Here is a 17,946-nt window from a genome sequence, read left to right on the forward strand (position 1 = left end):
ATTTGGCCCGCCTGCACATTCAGTTCTGGTTCTGCTACTTATTTAATAGCTGTGCGATCTTGGGCAGTTTACCTAAGCAATCTGTGCCTCAATTTCTCATCTCTAAAATGGGAATGGGACTAGCAGTACCTGTAGAAAGCTGTGTGAGGATTAAGAGATCATACACATAAAGAATTTATGTTGTTGCTATTCCTCACTGAGCTAGAGAAAGAGGCAGGGAGTGGGGCACTGCTAATGGAAACAAGAGAGTCTTATTTATCAGCTACACTAGGGAGACGAGGGCAAAGCAAGAGAGTTGGTAGCTGTCGCCCGCCCCTGCAACCCAAAGAGGAAGTTGAGGGGGGCCCGGCAGGCTGGGCCCAGGGTCAGGTGACCACAGCTGTCTTTGCAGGGAAGCTGGGTTTTGGGGGGTCGGGTGAGGGGGATGTGGGCAGGGGAGGAAGAGCTACTGCTGAGATCAGCGGAGCCTGAGAGGTCCAGTCCATGGAGCTCTCAGCGTCTTTGCAGAGAGCATTTTCCTGTGGTTGCCTCAGCTATCTGCAGCTGCTGCTCCTGCGTGGGCTGTGAGCCCTGGGTGGGGTGGGGCTCCCTAGTGGGGATGCCGGGATGTCCCTGTGTAGCTCACATTTCTGCTCCCCTCTCCTCATCCCTGCTGCCCAGGGTCAAGGGATCTTGCCCATGAGAACTGCCCACAGCCAGCTCTCCTGACTCCCCATGCCCGTCGCCTGCCTTGCAGGCAGCTGGTGTCCCTTCTGCGACATGCTTCAGAAGGTCTGAGTAGAACAACTGACTTTCTCACTTACACGTTTCCTTGTCCTGTTGCCCCCTGTAACCAGGTGGCAGCCCCGGATAACTGAGTTCCATGTATTGAACTGGCTTTCTGGTGCCAGGTACTATGCTAAAGGCTTTATCAGTGTGTCATTCAATGCATTACTGCCCTAGATAAGGAGATGGGTCATACAGCTACACATAGGCACGGCAGGGAGTTCAAGCTCAGGGCTGTGTAGAGCTGGAAGTCCCTAGTCCCCATTGCTGCACTGTCTTGCCCCCTTGGGCCAACAGAGGGACATTTCGCTCTTTTGGATGATTTCCGTCCGGGTCCTTCACCAGCACTGGCTCTCAGGAGAGTCTGCACTCACGTCAGTGACGTGGAATGGGCAGAAGTAGTAGCAGGAATCCTTGGCAGGGCGTGCCAAGCCTTGCATCCTGGGCCTGGCTGTCTCCTTTAGTGTCTCTGTCACCCTCTGGTCCACAACTTTGGTCTCCTTGGAGCAGCCAGTCACTTCTGTCCTGCCACATCTATCCCCTCAGCTCCGTCTGCTGGAATGCCCCTCCCTTTTCTCAGCTCAGTGAAATCCTTCTCATCCCTTAGGTTCTATTTAAAGGTCACCGTCTCTGTAAGAGGCCTGAGGGGTACCTCTCTCCCTCATCCCCAGCTTTGACCAGGTGCACATACCGTGAGCTGGTCTTCCTGGTCCCGCAGGTGACTGACACAGGGTCCTGTCATTATATGTTTTATTGTCTCCTTCTGTAGTGCTGTGAGTGCGGGGACCACGTCTGTTTTATTGGCCATTGTCATACTCAGTGCTTGGCACAGCGCCTGGCAGATAGAAGGTTCTCAACAAATCCACGTTGAATGATGAGAGACACCACCACCAAAAAGTGAAGAAGTTAGTCAATCACTAAGTCATTTCGTTACATTGGAACGGTATCACTTGACATTTTTTCTCTCTCCATAAGTTTGCCTATTTATCGACTGGGTGTTTAAACATTTGAGATGTTACCATTTCAATTAGGTACTAGGCCATTGTAATTTAGTAGAGACAGTTTGGTCCTGCCAGAATAAGGAGAAATGTTTAGGATCATTTTCCAATATTAGTAATGTTGACTTTATCTTCAACATCACTTTGAGGAAAAATAATTCTAATCACCCAACATGTGATTTTAATAACCGTGAATATATGCTTTCCTTTGTATACAAAAATATACATCCACAAGCATCATCCGTGAGTACTCTTTTTGGCCTAGAATTATTTTTTGATTACTATTAGTGATATTGTGCTTTATGACAGTCAGGCTGTGTGTACTTTTTGGGGTTCATTCACCTCCGTTTTGTCACGTCACCTCTACCTTTGTGAAAGAGGTGAACAAACCATGCCTCCCAGATGTGACTGCTGATGAATCATACACACCAAGAAATGGTGACCCACACAGCTTGCTATGTAGTCTTTAAATGATTACTTGTTATTTTAAGAAAGACTGTTACAAAAATAAGCGTTTTAGAAGCTCCCAATGATCTGTGTGTTCAAGTCTCTTCACCTCTCTGGGCCTCAGCTTCCTCATGTGCAAAATGAGGGGTGTGGACTAGACTAGATGATTTCTAAGAATCCTTTCTGCTCTAAAATTCTGTCATTTATGACTCGAAATCTCAACATTGCCCATATTTTAAAGCATTAAAAAAACAAAACAAAAAACAACTCAAAGGATGAAGCATCAAGATCAAGTTTTCTCTCCCCATTCTATTTTTCTTTATTTTAAGTTTATTGGGGATGACAATGGTTAGTCAAGTTACATAGGTTTCAGGTGTACAATTCTGTAATATATCACCTATATATCACATTGCGTGTTCACCACCCAGAGTCAGTTCTCCTTCCATCACCATATGTTTGATCCCCTTTTACCCTCATCTACCGTCCCTGGTGCCCCTTACCCTCTGGTAACCACTAAACTATTGTCTGTGTCTATGAGTTTTTGTTTCTTCATTTGTTTGTCTTGTTCCTGTGTTGTTTTTGGTTTATATACCACATATCAGTGAAATCATATGGTTCTTGACTTTCTGTCTGACTTATTTCGCTTAGCATAATAATCTCAAGTTCCATCCATGTTGTCACAAATGGTACTATTTTATCTTTTCTTATGGCCAAATAGTATTCCATTGTGTATATATACCACAACTTCTTTATCCAGTCATCTATCAAAGGACACTTCGGTCGTTTGCATATCTTGGCCACCGTAAATAAAGCTGCAGTGAACATTGGAACACATATATCTTTACAAATAAATGTTTTCAGATTTTTGGGTATATACCCAGGAGAGGGATTTCTGGGTCATATGGTAATTCTATTCTTAACTTTAAAAAAATAATAATTATTAAGTTTATTAGTTATTATTTTTTTAAATTTTATTGGGTAACTGTGTTTTTCCCAGGCAGGACCCATCAACTCCAAGTCAAGTCGTGTCCTTCAATCTAGTTGTGGAGGGTGCAGCTCAGCTCCAAGTCCAGTCGCCGTTTTCATTCTAGTCGCAGGGGGCACAGCCCACCATCCCATGTGGGAATCGAACTGGCAACCTTGTTGTTAAGAGCTCAGGCTCTAACCAACTGAGCAATCCGGCCACCCCTGTTCTTAATTTTTTGAGGAACCTCCATACTGTCTTCCATAGCGGCTGCACCAGTCTGCATTCCCACCAACAGTGTCTGAGGGTTCCTTTTTCTCCACAGCCTCTCCAACACTTGTTACTATTTGTCTTGTTGAGGATAGCCATTCTAACTGGGGTGAGGTGATATCTCACTGTGGGTTTTATTTGCATTTCTCTGATGATCAGTGATGTTGAGCATCTTTTCATATGTCTGTTGGCCATTTGTATGTCCTCTTTGGAGAAATGTCTATTCAGGTCCTCTGCCCATTTTTTAATTGGATTGTTTGTTTTTGTTGTTGTTGTTGAGTTGTATGAGTTCCTTATAATATATTTTGGATATTAGCTCCTTATTGGAGGCGTTGTTTGCAAAAATCTTCTCCCATTCAGTTGTTTGCCTCTTTATTTTGTTGATGGTTTCTTTTGCTGCGCAGAAGCTTTTTAATTTGGTATAATCCCATTCATTTATTTTAGCTTTTACTTCCCTTGCCTTTGAGGTCAAATTCATAAAATCCTTTTTGAACCCAAAATTTATGGTACCAAAGTCCATAAATTTAGTACCTATGTTTTCTTCTATGCAGTTTATTGTTTCAGGTCTTATGTTTAGGTCTTTGATCCATTTTGACTTAATTTTGGTACACGGTGACAGATAGCAGTCTAGTTTCATTCTTTTGTGCATGGCTTTCCAATTCTCCCAGCACCATTTATTGAAGAGGCTGTCTTTTCTCCATTGTATGTTTTTGGCTCTTTTGTCAGAAGTTATCTGTCCATATCTATGTGGGTTTATTTCTGGGTTTTCAATTCTATTTCATTGGTCTGTGTGTCTGTTTTTCTGCCAGTACCATACTGTTTTGATTCTTGTTGCCCTGTAGTACAAGCTGAAGTCAGGGAGTGTGTCTCTCTCCATTCTTGAGACATATTTTTTATTGCGTGACCAAGCTCAGACTATCTTTTTCGATACCTTCTCCTCCTCTATGTCTCACATTCATATATTCATATAACTTTCAAGCCATTGATTTTATGGTCATTTTCTGATATAAAAATATCTATAAATGTCAATATAACACTTTAATATTATATAACAGATGAAGATAGAAAAGTAATTGATTATAAAACAATATGTATTTTAACATGTAATTGCTCAGACACGATTCAATTAGAAGACGCAGTGGAGTAGGCATGTGCCTGCTTCTATATGGAAAACAACCGTGAAGGCGATAGCTAGGAGTATAGACTGATGTGGGTATTCTGTATTCAAGGCTCAAACATTGGGAAATATTACCATCAGGGTTGTGATTTTATGAAATGGTGAGCAAATCTTGGTATCGTTTAAGATGAAATAATAATCTCCTATCAGTTCATATGGCAGTTGCATTCCTAGAAAATTTAATGTGTTTTTAACCCGTGCAAAAAAGACAAAAAACCTTTGTGTTTACATGTAAAATGGAGTTGGTGTCTAGGCTAGGTAATTACAAAGTCTCCCCCACCCCCACCCCCCACTGTGTGAGTGACAGAACATTTGAAAGTCAGATAGCACCCCCCCCCCCAGAGCTTCATTGGGTGGGACTGTCCTGTGTTGTACGATGTCCAGAATTCCTGGGGTGCTCCTGATGAGTTCACTGCTCCGAACAACTTCCTGTTTCCAAATGTTCATGTACTTCCCTACCGCCTATGCCCTCTCTAGTTTGAGATAGCCTTGCCCTTACTTCCCCCTGTGCATTCTTCAAGGCTCATCTCTGATATCTTCTGCATGAAGCTGTTCTTCATTGTGATGGTTCTATATCAAACTCCAGTAGCCTTTAGACTCATACTCTGCCTTGGAAACGGGTTATTTGGATACAGAAGCCATTTCCATTTCCCTTAATGCCTTGACTTTATATTACGGATCATTTTATCTCCTCTGTCTCCAAGGGATCTAGCACAGAACCTTTCACATGATACGTAATCGATACATGCAGAGGGTGCCAAACAAATGTATACACGTTTTAAGAAAATGAAAAACTGTATTAAAGTTACGCTGATGGTAACCACTTTGAGCACCTCTTGTAATTGGAGAAGTCAACTGTGCCTTGTGTTCATCTTTTTTTATTGGTATATATTGAGTATTACAATTTTAATACAGTTTTTTCCTTTCTTAAAATGCGTATACTTTTTTTGGCACCCTCTGTATTTGATAAACATAATTGCTCCAAATGATTCTAACAGAATCTTAATGCACTTGAGCAACTTAATCCATTAAAGCTTCTTTGCATAACTTGATTTTCTAGATTCTAATATGCATACATTTCTATAGAAAATACTGCTTTTGAAAATTAAAAAGCAAGACAGAGTTGTATGTTGTAAAATGCTTTTAGAATACTAGGTAGTTGATGGTACTTGTAATTTTGGGTTGCTTCTACCATGTCACTTAATCACAGTTTGAAAGTTGATCCTCTCAAATTACTTATTTTACCCTTTGCTGGTTCACAGCTTAATTCTCCCTGAATCCAAGATCTGGGGTCCAATATTGTGGGTAGAGTTGTTTAGGATTGGCCATATTAGGGTTAAGATGGGCTAGGACTGAAGAGACTTCTCTCTCTCTCTCTCTCTCTCTCTCTCTCTCTCTCTCTCTCTTTCATCCTGTATTTCCTGGCTTATTAAACAGTCATAACCTTCATTCATTTTTCCAACAAATAGAAATTGTGCACCTTCCCTTGGCCATGGACTCACCAGCACTGCTGACATAGCAGTGAACTAGGCCAACAGAATCCCCAACCTCATGGGGCTTACAGTCTGGTGACCATAATAACAGATTTTTGAGCATTTGTCATATGCCAGTCTCTAAGTCAAGTACTTTATATGTATTATTTTGTTTGATTCTTATAAAACCTCTATAATAATACTACTATCTTGATTGAAATTATGGGAACTGAGTCTCAGAGAGGTGAGGTGAGTTGCCCAAGGTCTCCCAGATAGTTAGGAATGGATTCGGGCTATACATACCTCCATCCCTTTTGGTAACTTAACCATGTAGCTTTTACCTTTATTCTTATTACCATGCGTTACTTATGTAATTTTGGAATTTGTCTGATCCCCTAAACCTCCATGGGGAAGTACCCAAGCGATACTTCTAAGGATACCAGTGTGTTGAATAAAGCCTGGATCCATCTGGAAATGTGTCAATGCTTAGGACATAGGGCAGAGGAAGGAGATAGGGGGTAAGAGATGGGGTGAGGGGAGTTCCGTATGTCAGAGGAAGCTGATAGCTAACCAGAGGAAGATTAGATCTCCAAGGTGGTGTAAGCGTCCTTCCTGATAATGCCACAACTGCTTGTCATAACACGGGTATGTCATAACATGATGGAAGGCGCTGGGGGCTGGGGGTTGAAAGTGGGAGGAAATCACCTGTTTCAGGGTGTAAAATTTCAGGATTTTCTGGTATACATGAGCCTAGTTCAGAATGTGTCCCTTTGAATTATACCGGAGATATTGATAGGGCCTTTCTGGTGATTCTGTAAGCATGTTACCTATTGCCATCTAACAAAGGAGCAGGTTTAGGGGACGGAAGCCACGTTGAGTCTGGAGTGACTGTAGAATGTGTGGGGGAGATACTCTCTGGGCTCCGAGAAAGATAGCTGGGTCAGGGATCCATACACACTGTGGGGACTGAAGCCAGGAGAGGCAATGAGAGCCTTTAGGAACAGGAAGAAGAGAGGTGGGCCTAGGAGAGTGCTCCAAGGGGAGAGCAGAGGATGGTGAAGCAAGAGGAAAAGAAGGAGGGGTTAGACAGGTGGGAGGCAAACCAGGAGACTAAGGAGTTAGAAATTCCCAACGTGAGGATGGGTGTCAATTAAATGTATTTAATTAACTGTCTACTATTCCATTTTAAACGATTTTCTAATCTGTGTTGTGTTGAAACCCCCCTCTGACACCCCTACATTTTAAGCAAAATTCTGTTATAAATTGTTTGGGAGCATGAAGGAGAATCCACAGAGTTCCATATTTAAGGCAGTATGAATCAGAGAGGGGACAGCAAATAGCCTCACGAAGCCGCACCGGAAGCGCAAGCCCAGGTGGGACAAGGGGCGCAGGTGGGAGCAGGAAGTTTAGGGCGGAGAGCACAGCACAGCCAGCATCCCCAGAAGCAGGGCTAGCCTGGCCAGGAAGTGGATGATGGACAAATTCCTTTCCCCAAATCCACCAGTGGAAAGAGTTTTGAGGAGGGGAGGGCCAGACCCCGCTGTCGGGTGCAGACATGCTTTCCGGGCAGGCATGCTGCAAAGCAGAAAGAAAGCCCCAATATATGGGGACGGTGACAGTGTCCTCCCCACCGCAGTACCTAGCCTCCCTCCCCACACGGGATGACTAAGAATTTCCTTTTGAGGCTCATTCTTCATCATCCCCATTCTGTTCTGAAAGGTAAATGGACTACTTACACTTTTGACCCCTGCCTGCTTCTGGAAAGGTAGTGAGAGTTTTCCGGGGGTACCCAGTCTGTTTAGTCTGATAGCGGAGTGGAAAAGTCTGATGTAGCGCCACCTGCACGAGGCTGTTGGTCCAGGATGCAGCACACGCCCAGCTTCTCGGTTCCTCCTTCCGGACTGTGTGGTTTGGCTCCCCTTGGTGGCTGCGACGAGAACAAGCAGCCTAACTTGTTAACGTTGGCGTGATGCGCAGTTCCAAGTCTGGAACTCGCTTCTTCCTGGCGCTGGAGCTTGCCCCTCCTTGCGGGAAGCATCTGGGGAAGCTGCATTTCTGATTGATGGCCACTAGAGAGATCTTTGAGCCTAGAGGACAACTTTTGTGGCCAAATCAGTTTTTGTAGATTCTCTGCGACATGATACTCCTGTGTTTGGCTAGAGCCCTGGGTCACATGAAAGTGAGGAAAACCCATTTCTGGCTACACATTTTTTTTTTTTGGACAATGTTGAAGATGTGAAGAGACAGACTAAGAACAGATGTGGCAGAAGGATAGGTCCCAGCATAGCTCCATCTTGGCGGATGGCTGGCTGCCTTCCAGATCGCGGATGTGGTGTAGGAAGAATCATCTTGTCTTTAAGGGGCAGGCTAACTAGGGCAAAGGACAAATGCATTGCATTATAGAATCTTGTCAGAAGGTCTAGGAAATGCGACAATACCAACTTTTCATGACTAATGTAATGAAGCTTTGCCCTTGATACCTTCAGAAACCTCTAAATATTTTTGGTAACTGGAACAAAATGGTTTATTAAATTTTTAAAAAATAGCTCTACAGAAAAATAAAAAGATACATTCACAATGGCCACAGAAAATATGCAATACCTAAGAATAAATTTAACAAGAAGTGTGTAGGATATTTAGTTTTATAAAATTTTCAGAATTACAGAAAATAAGCTTTCAATATGTAGAGAGACAAACCATATTCTTGGATGGGGCAACTCAATGTCGTCAAGCTAACTATTCTTCCCCAATTGATTTATGGACATAAGACAATTCTAATTGATATTCCAATGGAATTAAAATACTTCTAATTTTTCAAAGTGATTCTAAAGTTCTTAGAGAAAAATATATGTGAGAATAACAATTTAAAATAATGAGGGCAATTTGAATATCAAGTTATTTAAACCTATTATGAAGCTATAATAATTTTTAAAATACTACTAGGAACAAAAATAGCTCAGTGAAACAAAGTAGAAAGCTCAGACACAGACTTAGGTATAGATATAAAAAATTAATAAGTGATAAAAGATTTTCAAATCGGTTGGATTATGGAATAAATAAATAAGTACTGTTGCGATAATGGCCCACTATTTGGTAAAAAAAAGTTACCAGAAACATTATACCAAAATCCAGAAGGATACGAGTTAAATACAAGATAATGAAATTTTATATTAAAAAATTATAAGAACCTGTAGATAAATCTAAGCAAGAAAACGAAAGTGTAAATCACGAAGGAGAAGATAATTGATAAATGTGTCTAAATAAACATGGAATTTCTATATGTAAAACAAAATAACACAAAACAACTGAGAAAAACTAGAAACAAAAGGCAAGTGAGTAATTAGGTAAAATATTTGTAATGTATATAACTGACAAAGGATTAATATTTCTAATATCTAAAATGCTCTTAAAAATCAATAAGAAAATGATGAACAGTTCCATAAAAACAAGCAAGATCATGAGCAGGCCATCCAGAGAACATTTCCTGTCTTTGCCTGACTTTACTTCTTAGCATCAGTGGATATTTTTGACCATGCCCTCTCCTTCCAAACACTGTGGTCTCTTGGCTTTGCTGATACACACTCCCCTGTTCATCTCGCATTTTTCCGGCTGCTCCTTATCTGTCTATTTTGTTAGTTCCTCCTCTTCTACTTGGCTTCCTTAAGGCTCTTCTCCTTTCATGGTTTAATTTTCCCATAAGCCTATGTCCATGGCTGTAGTAATTGTCCATGTGCACGCGATTCACATTTATTTCTCCAGCCACAGAACCATATATCCAACTGCCTACTTAACTCTCCACTTGGATGATGTCTCCAAAGCAACTCAAACCCAACACGTGTTAAATTGAACTCACGGACATCGCTCCACAATCGGGTTCTTTTCCAGGGACCGTCTTTCAGTTTACTACCTTGGAGTAATCCTGACACTTTTCTCTCCTTTACTCCCTCCCCATTTCATCACTGAGCCCTGACATTTTTCCTCAAACTTGTCCACTTCTACTACCGCTGGCCTTCTCTAAGCTGTCAGGACTGTTGTATACAGCTGTGAAGATTACTAATAAGCATTTAAGATTCTTCTGTGTCTTTTCATGGCCTGATACCTCATTTCTTTTTATTGCCATTGTGTGAATGTGTCACAGTTTATTCACCTATTGAAGGACGTTTTGGTTGCTTCCAGTTTTTGGTGATTATGAATAAAGGTGCTATAAATGTTTGCATGCAAATTTTTATATTTACATAAGTGTTTTTTTTTTTTTTTTCTTTTTTTTTTTTTTTTTTGTACATAAGTTTTTAAATCAGTGGGGAACTACCTAGGAGCATGATTGCTGGATCGTATGGTAAGACTGTCTTCAAAGGGCTGTACCATTTTGCAATCCCACCAGCAATGAATGAGAGTTCCTGTTGTTCTGCATTCTCACTAGCATTTGGTGGTGTCAGTTTTTTTTTCTTTAGCCATTCTAATAGGTGTATAGTGGTATCTTATAGTTGTTTTAATTTGCAATTCCGTAATGGCAAAGTTGAGCATCTTTACACATCCAATTGTTGATTTTTAAAAGTTCTTTGTATATTTTGATAGAAATTGTTTATTAGACATATATTTTACAAACATTTTCTCCCAAAATGTGTTTTGTCTTTTCATTCTCATAATAGTGCTTTTCATAGAGCAGACATTTTTTATTTTTTTAAATTGAGGAATACTGGGGAACAGTGTGTTTTTCCAGGGCCCATCAGCTCCAAGTTGTTGTCCTTCAATCTAGTTGTGGAGGGCGCAGCTCACTGGCCCATGTGGGAATTGAACCGGCAATCCTGTTGTTTAGAGCTCGCGCTCTAACTGAGCCATCCAGCTGCCCCCAGAGCAGACATTTTTAATTTTAAAAAAGTCTAACTTAATCAATATTTTCTTTCATGGATTATGCTTTTGATGTATTCGATAACTCATTGCCAAATCCAAGATCACATAACTTTTTTTCTGTTTCCTTCTAAAAGTTTTATAGTATTTCATTTTATATTTGGATTTATGATCCGTTTTGAGTAAATCCAGGTTCCTTTAAAAATTTTTTTTGCATATGGATGTCTAATTGTTGCAGGACCGTTTGTTAATTAGACCATCTCCATTGAATTGTCATTGCCACTCTGTCAAAGATCAGCTGAACCTCCATGGAGGATTTTTATTGAGAGTGCCTTGAGTCTATAGCTCAAGTGTTTTAGCAATGTTGACTCTTCCATCTATCAACATGGAATATCCTTCTATTTCTTTAAATCTTCTTTGATATCTTTCTTCAGAGTTTTATAGATTTTGCATGCAGATACTGTATATATTTTGTTAGACTTATACCTAAGTATTTTATTTTTTGGGTGCTATGATAAATGATAATTTAGATATTTTAAATTTCTAATTCCAATTATTCATTGCTGGTACATAGGAGAGCAATTAGCTTTCGTATATTAACCTTGTAACCTTGCTATAATTGCTTGTTAGTTCCAGGAGTTTTTTTTGTTGATTTTTTTTTTTTGATTTTCTACATTGACAATCACATTGTTTGTAGACAAAGACTGTTTTATTTTTCCTTTCCCAATATATCTTTATTTCAATTTCCTGTCTTTGTGCACTAGTTAGGACTCCCAGTATGATGTTGAATAGGAGGGGTGAGTGGGGACATCCTAGCCTCATCTTTTCACTGGCGGCACCCTCCCACCCTCATTTAGCCACAAAACCTTCTATTCTTTTTTTAAAACTCTCAAATCAATTGTCATTTCCATGAAAAACTTTCCTCAGTTCATATCACCACCATTTTCATGGTTCTTTTCATAGTATGAATTTATATTTATTTGTGTGATTATATGATGGCCTGTCTCCCCAACCATTCTGACAGCCTGGCTGGCAGAGCCCAGGTCTGTTTGGGTTCATCCTTTATGTACTGCACCCAGGACAGTGCCTGGCCCACAGCAGGTACTCACGGTGCTCAGTAAATGGTTGGTGCAGGAATGAATTCATTAAAGAATAAATACTGGATTTCATTGGTTCTAAGGAGCGGGCTTTCTCAAAACGTCCCATTTCTGAAATAGAGATGCACTTGCAGTTGGTGGCGTTCAGAGTTGATGAAGAACATATAAATTGTTAATCAATACAGTATTCTGTTCCACTAGTAATCAAAGAAACGGAAATTAAAATAACGAGATGCTGTTTTTCAGTTACCAAACTGACAATGATTTTTTTGTATAATGAGTTTTAAAAACAATAATATTGGTAAAGGTGTGAGGAAATAGATATTAATACTTTTTCATGCTACAGTAAGAGTTTATATTGAGATAGTCTTTCTGGGTAGCAATTTGGCAATGTATATCTAAAGCAGGGGTGTCCAAACTGCGGCCCGCGGGCCAACTGCGGCCCGCAATCCATTGTTAATTGGCCCGCAGCAAATTCCAAAAATATATTTAGTTTACTTAAATAAATCAGGTGAGGCAACACGTACTTCACCTCGAGTGAGAGGCCCGGCTGTTTGTGTATTTTACTGCATATGGCCCTTGGTGAAAAACGTTGAAAAAAGTTTGGACACCCCTGATCTAAAATCTTAAAAATATTAATATCCTGTAGGTCGTTCAATTTCTAACAGTTTCTCTAAGGAAATAATTAGGGATGTTTAAAAAGATTTCTGCCAATAAGTCTCACTGGGTGACAGTTTATAATACTGAAAAATTGACTTATGATAATCTGTAAAATGGGATACAATCCAGTCATAAATATGTACATTCTCAAACAATTCTTAAGGATATGGAAAAATATTTACAATACAATATGTTTCCCAATAGGCTATAATCTCTATGAGGTCTGGAGGCACGAATATTATATTCAATATATATTCAACATGTAACACAGTACCGACATATAAATGTTTGTTGAATATGGAAGTAAAAAGCACATTTTAAACTTATGGATGATACCAATTTTAAGTTAAAAAAAATGACTGTGGGGACACACAAAAGATCAGAAGCACGTACAGCAATATGTTAACAGAGACTATCTTTGAATGAAGCAATTATGAGGGATTTTTCTTTGTACTTTTCTGCATGTTTCAATTTTTCTGTAACGTACACATATTATTTTATAATGAGAAAATTTACTTTCTTGTCTATTCCAACTATGTGTTGGTGCTGAGTGAACATGAGGGGGTAGTCAGTGGGAGGCAGGATTCATGGATGGATATTAGCACATAGACTGTTCAGTTGAGCATTAAACACGGTGATGGACATTGTCTGTTCCAACCTGAGACCCTGACAGGAATCTGAATCCAGTAACCCTCCTGGAATGTGCAAAGGCCCCCTGGGCAGGAGCCCATCCCCCGGCTGTTTGTCCAGACCACCCTCGTCTGCCTTCTCCGAGCAGCTGCTTATAGTTCCTAGGTGCCCTGTCGTGTGGCTTGGTCCCTCAGTTCTCGTACCCACCTCAGGCCCCTTTGCTCCAACGGCGCCTGTGGACAAACGGCTTGGACTCTGGCCCTCAGCGCTCTCTCTCCCTTGGCTCTGATTTAGTGTTTGCTCTCCAACTTGAGGCACAATAGCTGTGGTTCAAAGCCACCAGGCCTCCTTGCAGTGCAGAGGGATGCAACTCCACGTGCTATGCTTGGCGTTCAGAGCCTAGAATGCTGCCTGACACATAGATGCTCGATAACTGTTTACTCTGTGCCTGAATGGTGACCCACAGAAAGGGTGGCAGAAAGAAAGCAGGGGGGTAGTTAAGGTCTGAGTGGCCTACAGCACGTGCAAAGGAGCGGGTGAGGAACAAGGAACATGTCTGTGTCAAACACCTTAGGCACAATAATTTGAAATGTAACAAATGGACAAATGTAGAAGTGTAGATATTGGTATGTCTGGAAAGAGAAATTCTGAAAATAATGACTGCAATCCCATGTATTAAATTTGGTCTTCAAGTTTAAATAATTTCTGTATATTTTCATTTGTGTCTAGTAAGGTGTAACTACACACACACACTCTGACACACACGGCACGCTCCTTATTTTGTTCTTATAACTTTCTGTTCTTTCTGTTCAGTAATTCAAGATAGTTGGCAACAGAGGGCAGAATTGTGTAAGGAATTTAAACACCTTTTTCTTCTTGCCTGAAAGTCACCCCCAAATACAAATTATAGCACTATATGGATTGAGTTATAGAAATACTGTTCTTTGACTCTCTGGTTTTCAAAATTTACATACCAAGATTATTTAAAACCTCTAGAGTTATTTTTCATGTCGTAGTTTAAAATACTTGGTAATATACGTAAACCTGAACAAAAAGCAAAATGCTGATCCCTTGAGAGAGAAACACTGAAATACAGATAATATATTTAACTGCTGTATATAATGGGAGCTCTTTGTTCCTTTCCAAATATGCTTCAGGATTATTTGCTGTTCTTCCCATTCTAGTGCTGGAATGCAGGCTTTCGGAGGTTACTGCCACAGACAAACGCCAATTAATGTTCTTCACTGGAAGATTTTTGAAGCTTATGGGCAAGACCAATGAAACTGAAGAGTTGTTCTTGAGTGTTGAGAACCTGTTAGGGCAGATAATGTGGGTAATAATTTTAAATCCTTCAAATGATATTCCCTTTGTGTTGGATAGTTTCAAATACCCTTTACATTTGGTCCTTTACAATTTAGTTCACAAATCAAGGAATCAATTAATTATATTCATCAGTGAGGAAGTGATGACTTTAATTCGTGCCCCGCACTGGATATTCATGACGAGAAGCAGTAAATGGATGGGAGTCACCGTAGAATGAATGAATACGAATTGGTGTCATTTGGGGAGGAAAAGGAATGTTCATAAAGCAAAAGGGGAAGTTGAGTAGTGGGTTGGAGTGAATTAATAAAAGACTGGTTAAAAAGTTGGCTATAATTTTCATAAAGATGTTCGGGAAGGTTGATTGATTATCTTGTCTTTATATTAATTTATTTTTCCTGAACTGTGAACGTTTCACTTTGTTGAATGTAATGAAAGTTTTACTCATAACCTATAACTACTAACTATGCTTAGGATGACATTTAATTGCCCTTTAAGAAAATGATAAATTTTCACTAATTGTAGTATAATTTGTGGACCAAGGATAGCATAACCCAAGACAAAACTGTCTTTCTTTTCAAGCAAAGACTTTCAGATTTTCATAAAACACTGCCTCCAACCCATTGGCACACATCTCTCTCTATAGAAGGAATTCTATGTAAAGAGACTTGTAAGATTCAATATTGCAAGTCTCTTTATGGCAGAGACTATGCTTATTTACCAACTTTTGTATCCTCCATGGCCTATTACAACCCACAGGTGCATAATAAATGTGACAAATGTGACAAATTTGAATTGGCAGATATTTCATGTCCTCAGAAGGTAGCATGGAGTAGTGAACTGAGAATGGCTGTTTTCAGGCTGACCCAGATTTAAAGTTCTTTGGCACTGACCGCTGTGTGACCTTGGCAAGAACGTTAACCTCTGATTCAGTGAGTTCTCCCTGCTGAGGATTCTAGTAACTATCTCCTGGGGCTGCGAGCAGGGTTAAGTGCAAACGTGAACAAAGCGCTTCACACAAAGTGTGGCACATAGTGAGATGTTAAGAACTGGTAGCTATTTTGTTATTACCACCTATGTGTTATAAAGTAACTGAGGCCTAGCTTAGGAATCATAAGAGAGTTTGATTTAAGCCATTTTGACCACTCTTCATCTTTCGGAGAGTAGAGTCCAGTGATTCTCTGCTGTCTTATTATGACTGGAATTTCCCCCTGCACCACATGTTTGTTTCCCCATGAGGTCTCCTATTTCCATCACTGACTCGTGTCTGTCTGGAAGCACTAATTATTTTATGAGGTATTGAGTTTCTGATTGCCACTATTTACTCATTCATTCACTTAGCTCACATTCACTGAGGGCCTTGCCCAGCCCGAGCACGGTGCCAGGGGTTAGGGCGGAAGTGACAAGCGAGGCGGGTACAGATTCTGCCCCCACGTAGCTCCCAGTCCATCAGGAAGCGTGGCTTGTGAAATACGCTGGTCGTGAAGGGAGGAAGCTGGCTTTGTAGGAGGCGTACCAAATCTTAGACATTCCAAAAGAATGTCCCACTTTGGAGCACTCCTTTTGGAGGCACCAATCTTATGATTCTATTCTCAAAGTATTTTTGCAACAATTCCTTGAGACTGACCACCACAGAGACTGCTAAACGAATTTTCTTGGGGCTCTGAGGGCGCTTCCAAAAGAGAGGTTCTAAAACGATTTCATAAGGCAATAATGACTTCTTTGAAACATGTGCCTCCCATTCTTCAGGGGAAAGATCTTATTATTTGTGACACATACATTCTGGACTCGACCACATTTATCATTTCTTCAGCTTAGGTTGTTTTAAAATTTTAATGTAGTGCTTTTCAACTGGCAGGCAGTTTTGTCCCCCAAGGAATATTGGACAATGCTGGAGACCTTTTTGGTCACAACTTGATGGGGGTTGCTACTGACTGCCCCCACCTGGCTCTTTCCCCCCTCCACACACACACACAGCACAGAGTTATCCTGCCCCAAACGTCAATGGTGTTCAGGTTGAGAAACCCTGATTTAAATGGCTTGTTGGTTTAAAAAGTAGGTCTCGTTACTCTCCCCGCTACTATTTCACAATGAGTGGCCCAGGCAGCTATTTGTGAAATCAAAGGATACATTTGTGAAGGGTCCTGTGTTTAGGCAGCAGAGGCTCACTTGTCTAGAAAAACTGTACAGAGCAGGCCTTGGGTGATAGGTCTGGGTTGGACACCTTTGCTTTCCTACTTGACTCATAGACGGGGGATGGATAAATGAGGTAAAAAAATGGAAAGTAAAAAATGTTCAGGACAGAGAATGAACAAACTGTTGTAAGAGGAACAGTGGTACGTTTTCAGGGAAATAAATGTCATCTACTCTTTCTCAACTTTGTGTGCATGCATTAGAAGCTGTCACTTCACAGACAAGTTTCTTTTCTTCCTCGCTTCTCATTTACTGTCGTTTGACTTCTACCCCCACTGACCCCGTTTTCTTCTCCTGTGGAAGTCACCAGGGACATCCTAAATGCGTGTCTGTACTTTGATCTTGTTGGTCCTCACCTGCGTCAGTGTTTGACGGTGTCAGGTGCTCCCTTCCTGAAGCAACATTCCCTTGGCTTCTGAGATGTCCCCGCCCCCATGGTTATCTTCTCTGGTTATGCCCTCTTGGTTTCGTTCGTGGGTTTCCTCTTTCTCTCCCTGACGCTTGTCCAATGGTGGTGTTCTCTTGGGTTCAGTTCTCGGACTCTACGCTTATCTCCATCTTAGCACCTTCACCACACCTGTGTAGGGCTTCAGCCATCATTCTAGGTGGTGATGGCTCCTTGTCTCCATCTTCTCAGACCTCTATCATCAGCTGCACATATGTGCAACCATCTGCCTATTGGACATCTCCATTTGGGTATTCCAGAGTATTTGGGCGATCCAGAGTCTCCATTCTGAAGACAGAACACATCCAACCCCTTCTCCTGACAAAAGGCTTTTCCCATCTTACCCGGTGCCGAAAATATAGTATTATCTTAATGGTACATCTTCAGGATATTTATCATCAGTCACTATGCTAAATTCATTATACATTTTCTCATTTAATCCTCACAATAATGCTATCATCTTCATTTTGAACATGAGAACACTGAAGTTTAGGAGATGAAGATACTTGCCCAGCTTTGAAATGGCAGAGCCAGGATTAGCACCTGGGAAGTTGGATTGCGGAGTCTCTGTGCCCAGCTGTACTGTCACGTCCAGGCCCGCCTGAACTTTACAGCTCAGGATCCTAACCACATCATGTTACTGCTCGTGGAGATGCCCCA

At 40.9% G+C, this 17,946-nt stretch overlaps 1 long non-coding RNA gene across 1 annotated transcript in view; it reads left to right on the forward strand.

Annotated features, from left to right (window-relative positions):
* The window catches only part of LOC117028696 (uncharacterized), a 38,900-nt gene extending 24,260 nt beyond the window's left edge, over positions 1–14,640 (forward strand). Inside the window, exon 4 of the long non-coding RNA XR_004424154.1 lies at positions 14,513–14,640. This is a non-coding gene — a long non-coding RNA (uncharacterized LOC117028696). The remainder of the gene's footprint in view (positions 1–14,512) is intronic.
* Positions 14,641–17,946: the final 3,306 nt, after the last annotated feature.

This window comes from Rhinolophus ferrumequinum, chromosome 10, assembly GCF_004115265.2.
Source record: "Rhinolophus ferrumequinum isolate MPI-CBG mRhiFer1 chromosome 10, mRhiFer1_v1.p, whole genome shotgun sequence".
Taxonomy (NCBI): domain Eukaryota; kingdom Metazoa; phylum Chordata; class Mammalia; order Chiroptera; family Rhinolophidae; genus Rhinolophus; species Rhinolophus ferrumequinum.